Source organism: Peromyscus leucopus, chromosome 8b (assembly GCF_004664715.2).
Source record: "Peromyscus leucopus breed LL Stock chromosome 8b, UCI_PerLeu_2.1, whole genome shotgun sequence".
In the NCBI taxonomy this organism is placed as follows: domain Eukaryota; kingdom Metazoa; phylum Chordata; class Mammalia; order Rodentia; family Cricetidae; genus Peromyscus; species Peromyscus leucopus.
In genome coordinates this window covers 99,272,899-99,281,710 of record NC_051086.1, presented here as the reverse complement: position 1 = coordinate 99,281,710, position 8,812 = coordinate 99,272,899, and positions in this window count along the sequence as shown.

The window sequence follows — 8,812 nt, the reverse complement described above, 5'->3', positions numbered from 1 at the left end:
GCTAACCGATCTTGCTGTCTTGATCTTGGACAGGTGACCACAGCCACAGTGTCATGAGTGCAGTGACCATGCCTCAGCCAGATCCCACCATCTCACAGCACTCTCCTCCTCACCTCTGGCTGTCGAATGCTTTCCTCTCCTTCTTCCTTCCATAATGTCCCTGAGCCTTGGGATAAAATGGGGTTGCGTGGGGTATGGTGAAGGCACCTTCTGGTAGCGAGGAGGTGCCTTGGGGTGGCATAGGCTAGGTTTTGATATAGATGTCCCGTCTATGGCTGATCACTCAATTGTCACATTTTCTCACCACTGAGACCACAGCAGAGGGAAGCTTCTCCTACCCAGGCTGAGGACAGCGCTAATCAGAGTTTATGGATATAGATATTTAGAGGGCAGTTTGACAACATGTCCAATAAATAGATACACACGGAAAGACACTTGGCAATGTGTCCTCCTCCAGATACAGTAATAGAATGTGGTCCATACTGACCTTCGTCCTCTCTGATGTCACATCCCTGCTTTCTACCCTCCTCAGTGACAACCTCAACCTGGTATTTTTTTCTGCTGCCTTAATATTTTGTCACATACATGCACATGGGTTTGCACAGGGTGTATTGTTTAGTGTCTCTGTTTGGAGTTTTTATATAGACAGAGTTATACTTTCTTTTCTAGAGACAGGGTCTCACTATGGAACCCTGGTCTAGAACTCGCTATGTAGACCAAGCTGGCCTTCAACTCACAGAGATTCACCCCCACCAGCTGCCTGTACCAGTGTCCACTCTTTCCCTCAGTGTTCAGGAGTAAATCCAAAGCCTGACATGCAGAACAAGCACTTTGTCACAGAGATGCATCCCAGCCCTCTTCCTCTGTCTAAATATCTACCTGTGTGTCTGTATGTCTGTCTGTATATCTCTCTCCCTTTCTCCTTCTTTCTTTCCTTCCTTCTTCCCTTTCTTTCATTAGCAGGGTCTCACTGTGTAGCCCAGGCTAGTTTCCAGCTCCTCATCCTCCTGCCTCAGCCTCCCGAGTTCTGGGATTATAGGCATGTGCTACCATGCCCACTTGGCAGGCCTCATTTCTAAGTCTTTGGTTTTATCATTCGACATCGTTGTGTCTTGGAGGTCCATGCACACTGATGTGTTGACACTGTGACGTGCATCTTGTTTGTGTTGCTCTGGCTGGCTGGGTTAGTACACTATTACATCATTTTCCTCTGCGGTTAAACACTTTAGAGCATCCTTTTCCTTTTCTTCTGCCTCCTTCCCTCCTCCTCCTCCTCTTCCCACCCTCTCCTATCCTGTGTTTGTGATGAAACAGAACACAGATGGCTGACTTGGTCATAAGCATGTGTCTTTTTTTTTTTTTTTTTTTTTTTTTTTTTTTTGGTTTTTCGAGACAGGGTTTCTCTGTGTAGCTTTGCGCCTTTCCTGGAACTCACTTGGTAGCCCAGGCTGGCCTCGAACTCACAGAGATCCACCTGGCTCTGCCTCCCGAGTGCTGGGATTAAAGGCGTGCGCCACCACCGCCCGGCATAAGCATGTGTCTTGAAGGCCTGCTTTCTATGTGGGTTCCGCAGATCCAATTCAAGTCCTTATGCTCACACAGCAAACATTTCATTGACTGACCTACCTCCCCAGTCACCTTTTTTTTTTAATATCTTTTTTAAATGACTTTTAATTAAAATGAACCAAATTAGTCTACTGATTATACATTTTGCCTCTCATTTAAGAAATTATTAATACCAAGCCAAGCACATGTCTGTAATCCCAGCACTTGGGAGGTAGAGGCCTGAGTTCTGGAGTTCAGTCATCCTCAGCTCCAGTTCAGCTTGGGCTCCAAAGGACTCTGTCTCCAAAAGCAAGCAGGGCCTGGAGGGATGTCTCAGCAGTTAGGAGCACTGGCTGTACTTCCAGAGGACCCAGGTTTGATACCCAGCCCCCATATGGCAGCTCACAACTGTCTACAACTCCAGAGGATCCAACACCCTTCCCTGGCCTCTGTGAGCACTGTCATGGTGCAAAGACATGCACAGAGGTACAGACATCCATGCACATAAAAACAAATAAGGGAATTTTTAAACAAACAAACCAAAGCCTCAGAGAGGATGAAAAAAAGGAGGAGGAGTAAGAGGGGGGTAGTAACAGCAACAGAGATAAATGGAGGTGATATCCTGAAAATTGTTTTCCTGTTTCTTGTAAACATTTTTATTTTATATCTTACATTTTTATTTATTGCTATTTATTATTTTTGTGTTGTGTGTGCACACATGTGCATGTCACAGCACACATTTGGCAGTCCGTGAACATCTTTGTGGAATCAGGTCTCTCCTTCAACTTCCACATGATTCTGAGAACTAGATTTAGGCCCCAGGCTCACACAGCATCTTCAACCACTGATCCATCCTCCTAGTCCTTGTGAAGGATTTACAATTTTTTCCTTTTATGAGGAAGTATGTCCTTGACCAATTTTTTTTTTTGTTTTGTTTTGTTTTTTCGATACAGGGTTTCTCTGTGTAGCTTTGAGCTTTTCCTGGAACTCACTTGGTTGCCCAGGCTGGCCTCGAACTCACAGAGATCCACCTGCCTCTGCCTCCCGAGTGCTGGGATTAAAGGCATGCGCCGCCGCTGCCACCACCACCCGGCCTAACCAATTTTTAACTGATATTTTTCAGACAAGGCCTTGCTCTGTAACTCTGGAAGGCCTGGAACTCTCTATGTAGACCAGGCTAGCCCAGAACTCACAGAGACCCATCTGTCTTCACCTCCTGAGTGCTGGGATTAAAGGTTTGAACCACCGTGTCTGCTCTTTACTGGTTTTTCCATCAAGGCTGAACTAATAATTGATTGTTTCCTCTCAATTAATTTAACACTTATCACATCTTCCCAGTGCCCTGCAATGCCAGCCACTTTGAGGAAGACACTGATTCTGAATATGTTTGGGTTTTTTTTTTTTTTTTTCTGGCTTCTCTTGTTTGTGTGGTTTGTCTATTCTCAGCTCTTAACAGGTCCACTACTGTTTCATTGCTAGAGCTTTAGTCTCAAGTCTTGATGTCACTCTTGTGGATGTCAGGAAGTCTGTCAACAATGGTCGGGTCCTCTTCTATGCACACCTTTGGACTAGCCAATCAGTTCCTAAAAAGAAGACCCCATCTGAGCTAGAGAGATGGTTCAATGGTTAGGAGAAGTGGCTGCTCTTGTAGAGGAGCTAAGTTCAGCTCTTAGTAGCCACACTCTCAGAACTTGGCTCAGGGAATCCGATGCCTCCTTCTGGCCTCTGTGGGCACTGCACTTACACATACATATGGGCGGGCAGAACACTCACACATGTAAAATAAAGAAAGTAAAACTTTAAAAACGAAAGAAATGTTGCTGAAAGTCCATTTTCTAAGTCCCCTGGCTCTGCTTCCACCACCTTCAGTGCTGAAGTTACCGATGTGTGCCACTGTACCCAGGTTTTATGAAGGTGCTGTGTCCTGAACTCAGGTTCTCATGATTACATGACAAGCACTTTACCCATTCCCCTAGACTACACATTTAAAGCTTTGATGACACACAATTCTTCAAATTTTCTTTTAAAGGTTATGTTTGGTATTGTCTATAAAAAATCAATAGCAGCCTTGTATTTGTTGCACTTTTATAAAGTTTTAAAGCATCTATCTACTATATTAATTTACTCCTCCCCACCTTGTGTGTGTGTGTGTGTGTGTGTGTGTGTGTGTGCGCGCGCGCGCGCATTCGCACACTCACATGAGCGTGCAGAGGTCATAGGAGGGTGTGAGTTGCCTTGCTATATCACTCTTCACCTCATTCCTTGAGGCAGGGTCTCTCCCTGAAGTGGAGCTCACTGCTTTTTTGGCTAGGCTAGTAGCCAAAAGGCCTGAGTTTTGTAGCTTTTTGTCAACCTTTGAGCTCATGAATCATGATTTAATTGGGATTTCTTGTTCTGAAGTGGGGGCAGGTCTAGGCATTTAGTTTTCTGGGGTGTGGATATCCAAATGTTTCAGCAGTGTGTGTTAAGCACACCATCTTTCCACACTGCTTTTGTTTTTGTCAAAAACCAGTCAGACCCATTTGAGTGGAAGACATGTGACATTACCTAGAGCCCAGGAAAGGATGAGGCCACTAAAATATGGATTCTCAACCAAGGACAGAGCACCCACAGTTCAACTTACACAGACAAATTTCCCTTGAATTATTATGAGCAAACCAGAACATGCCTGTTAGTCTGTGCAGAACCTCAGATGCTAGTCTGTGACCTCTGACCAGAGGATGGAGACTTGAGAGCTGTGGGTGTATGCCTGGGCCATATGGTGCTCCCAGCAGGCATGGGGACGGACCTAAGGTGCACAGATGGGCATGTGGGGATGAGTTGGGGACCAGTCAGCAGGGTGGAGTCAGCTCTTCTGCCTGCCTTGTGACTGGGCATGTATAGTGTCACACCTTCAGATCTTGTTGTCCTTCTAATAAGCAATGAGACCATCCTAGATTTAGACCCTTTTCTGTAGCAGTTTAATGTCCTGGCTGCAGATTCTTTAAAACTCCTATTACCTACCTATCAGGCTCAATCTTCTTTCCCCTTGTGGGTGTCCGTTCTGAGGTCGCTTAGGCCAGTAGATGGCAGAGTCTTCTTAATGTTTCCTTCAATCAGCATCAGTTGTAAATTAACTTTGTTTATTTTACATCCTGACCACTGTTCCCCCTCCCTCCACTCCTCCTATTCTCCCCCTCCTCACTTCTATCCACCCCACCCACTCCTCCTCTGTTTGGCAGGCTTCCCATGGGTCCCAACAAAGCATGGCATATCCAGTTCAGGTAGGACTAAGCTCCTCTCCTTGGACTAAGACTGGGCAAGGCAACCGAGTATGAGGAAGAGTTTCCCAAAAGACATCCAAAGCACTAGGCACAGCCCCGGATCCCACTTCTTTGAGTCCCACAAGTAGACCAAGCTACAACTGTCACACATGTGTAAGTCGCCTAGATTGATCTCATGCAGGCTCCCTGGCTGTTGGTCCAGACTCTGAGCTCCTATGAGCCCAGGTTAGTTGTTTCTTGGGATTCCCTTGTGATGTCCTTGTCCCCCTGGCTGGTACAATCCTTCCTCCCTCTCTTCAGCAGGATTCCCCAAGTTTGGACCAATGCTTGGCTGTGGGTCTCTGCATCTGTTTCCATCAGTTACTGGCTAACAGCTCTCTGATGACAACTGGGGCAGTGCCAGTCTATGAGTATGACAGAATATAGACCTCAGCCTAGAGTTCTTAGAACTGCCAACATCCTCATTCAAACTTCCCTGTACACACCCTAGTGATGTACCTACAGGGTATTCTCCTTGGTGATTTCAAAGCCAGGCAAGTGGGCAATGAAGATTAAATGTGTGTGTGTGTGTGTGTGTGTGTGTGTGTGTGTGTGTGTGTGTGTATGCATGCTTAAATTTTCCTCCCAAAAGTTTGATCCCAGGCTTACTCTGTACCTGTATCTATGGACACATACAATTTGTCCTCTGGATTTAAACCAACTGCAGATTCCCACCACTGGGGAGACTCACACTGGAGAGAGTTTGAAGACAACTTGGGGTACACAGTAAAACTCTGTCTTATACAAACAACACAAGGGGTTGTGGATTCAGCTCAGTGGGTAGAGTGCTTGCTGGCATTCATGAAACCTTGGGTTCAGTCCTCAGCCCCTCATAACACTGAGCATGGTGGTGAATGCCTGGAATCCCAGCAGTTTGGTGCCAGAGGATGGAGGATCAAGGCAGACTGAGCTACATGAGACCTTGTCTCAAACCCAAACTCTCCCTGTCTCTGCAAACACCTATGGCCCTAGTGGCCGTTGTGACAGGTGTCCCTGGCCAGAGAATTCGCTGCTCTGAGTTCATAGCAGTGCTGCCCCAGGCTGAGCCTTCTGCAGTGCCCCTCACCACTGGGCTAGCCTGGGCTGCCTTATGCTTTCTTGCTATTGCAGTCACCCTCCTAAGAAAGCTGAAAAGAAGTTTCAAAACCACAGTCTCCCCAGCAGGCTTGTGGGTGCTTGTTGAGTACAATCACCCCTTCCTGTCCAGTCTGTCATGACAGGGGCCCTTTAAGGCTTAGCTCATGCTGTCAGAGATATGCTGCAGGCAAGCAGAAAACCAAGGCCAGACAGAAAATCTCTGAACAGGTACAAGATGTTTGAAAATGTTCTTAGGTGCTGAAGAAGGAAAATTAAATGGGTGTAGACAGCCATCGGGAAAAAAATTAAATTATTTTTTAATTTATTATTAGAAAAAAATAAAGTAAGTCTTCAAAGAGAGAGTAAAGTAATATAAACAGAATAAGCCATGTAAGAATGGGAAATGCCATACACAGGGCATTTAGACATTATGTAGTGCTTTATTTACTTCAAATATTTTAAATGTTAATGAACAAAAAACAGCTACTGTGGAGAAACAATGAATAGTAAAAAAATTGCTGAATTAAATCATCATATATATTTTAAGGATGTCTTAACTTCAGAATGAAATTCAGGAAATGTGTTACATTGGAGGAGAGGTTATACCTTTGTTTCCACAGGGAAAAAAAAGCTATGGACTCCTTCAAAATTAATAAAGATCATATTTGATCAGGGGAGATCTCCTGAAATCATGGCTGCAGATGAGGAAGGAACCAAGAAAACTATAAGACAGGTAACATTATATGCTGGTCCCTCTACATGGGAACAGCTCTGAAACTGGATGAGCCATGATAAATCTTGTTGCCTACAATGTGCTCCTGACAGTTTGGGTATGTAGTCCAAACAGACTTATAAAATTGACAGATGCCTTTTACCTGCTCAAATATAGAACAGAGAATCATCTTTAGATGATTTGTGCATACCACACATTCCATACTTGTGTTAATGTAGATATGTATGTTACTTTTAAAAGTTTGTATGTTTTCAGAACAAAAGGACAAGACATTAATGAAGACAAGACAAGTAGCCCGGGTGATCCAGACTCACAGAATGCCTGTGTTGCTGTTTCCTCAGAAATCTGCATACAGGACAACTTCAAAGCTGCTAGTTAAGATGATCCATCCTCACAGACTGCTAGCCAGGACTTCAGTTAAGCCCTGCACTTTTCCATCACAGAGAAACTGGACAACCAATGATACAACTAGCTCTCCCAAGACATGACCATTGTCCCAATTTTCTCTGGGTCACCTGAAGATGCCATCACCCACAGACAACAAGAAGCAATTTTAAGAACATGACACTCACATTCCTGAGAGATATGGAAGGTTGTTTTTTGTCATTTGGTGGGTTACAGATGTTTGTTGTCATTTAGGGGGGTTGAGTACAAGTTATTATTGTTCATGATCAGGGAGGAAACTAAACAAAGAGTTAAATTAAGGGATTTCTTCCTTTTTCTTTCCTCTATCCTCCTTCCTCTTTTATCTAATGTTGGGGAAAGAAAGGGGCATATGGGATGAAAAAATGGGGGATATAGGAATGATAGGGTAAAAGGGTAGATTTTTGAATCTACTTTGAAACTAAAAAGCAACTACTAGTCTCAATATTTTACACTGCGTGGATTTTTGTGCATTGATATGAATTTAAGTTTATTTTTGTTAAACATATTGTATAGATGTTTCTGCTCCTGTTTAAGGTATTGTACCTATGCAACTCATTTAAAAATGTAATGTAGTGTTCTAGCCCTGAAAGCTACTATTATAAACTGTTAAGGATAATTAAGAAATGCAGGTTAATAGTCATCTATAACAATCAAGCTTGTGATCATATTAGGTACGTTTTCAAAGTTAAACAGAGATACATTTTAGATATATAGGTGGTCTTTAAACACTTCAGAGATTTATAGAATATGACATTTAAGATGTTTGAATAACATAAAGCTTTCATGACAGTGACACTGTCTGCTCAGCACCAATCTAATTTGAAGCGGATGACAGGCACTGAAGGACCTCCATATGAAGTTTGCTTCAAATGTGGCAAAGCTGACAATTGAGCAAGAAACTGTTCTTGCCTTGACTGCTGACAGTATGCTGTACACATTGGACAAATAGGAGACAAAAGAAGTTGACTGTTAAACTTTGCAAAAACAAGGAAGGCCAGTCCTTCAAAGTTTCTGCTCCAGGAAAAGTCTGTCAGATACTCTGGGCCTGAAGGCTGAAGATGGATGCTCCAACATTGCAGAGGAATCTTGAGTAACTGTCCAGGCAGTCAGTCATCTCTGTCATTTCTTAGTTTTGGAAGTTGCTTGCTCTGTACTTTCTGTTTACTCAGGTAATAGTTTATCCTTCTCAGGTCTCTGATGGTATTAAAGGCTAGATAGTTATGGTTTTATAGTTTTCATTGCTACCAAATTTAAAAAAGAAATTCAGAAAGAGATTTAAAGTTTATAAAGGTTGAGAAACATAAGCTTAAGTTGTTTATCTAAAATTGTTTTAATCTCTAAAAGGATATCTTTGCCTAGTAATATAAGTTATGATAAAGAGTGATTTAGGTACAAAACTACAGACTCATCAAGTAGGATAGATGATAGAGTACTTTCTCCACAGTTGGAAATTCCAAATGGGCTGGACATTGAGAATGTAATTCTTGCCTGATAATTGTTTTTATTGTATATAGTTTATTGATGTTAGAGAAAGAGCATTTTATTGGATTTCTAAAAGGGGGAAATGTTGGGATAATCTTTTTGTACAAAGTATAAAGATGTATCTTTCTCCTCCCTTACTGATTGGTTTAATAAAGAGCTGAAGAGCAAATAGCAAGAGAGGAGAGGATAGGCAGGACTTCCGGGCAGAGAAAGGAACTCAGGGAAAGATTTTGAGGAGTAGGATATT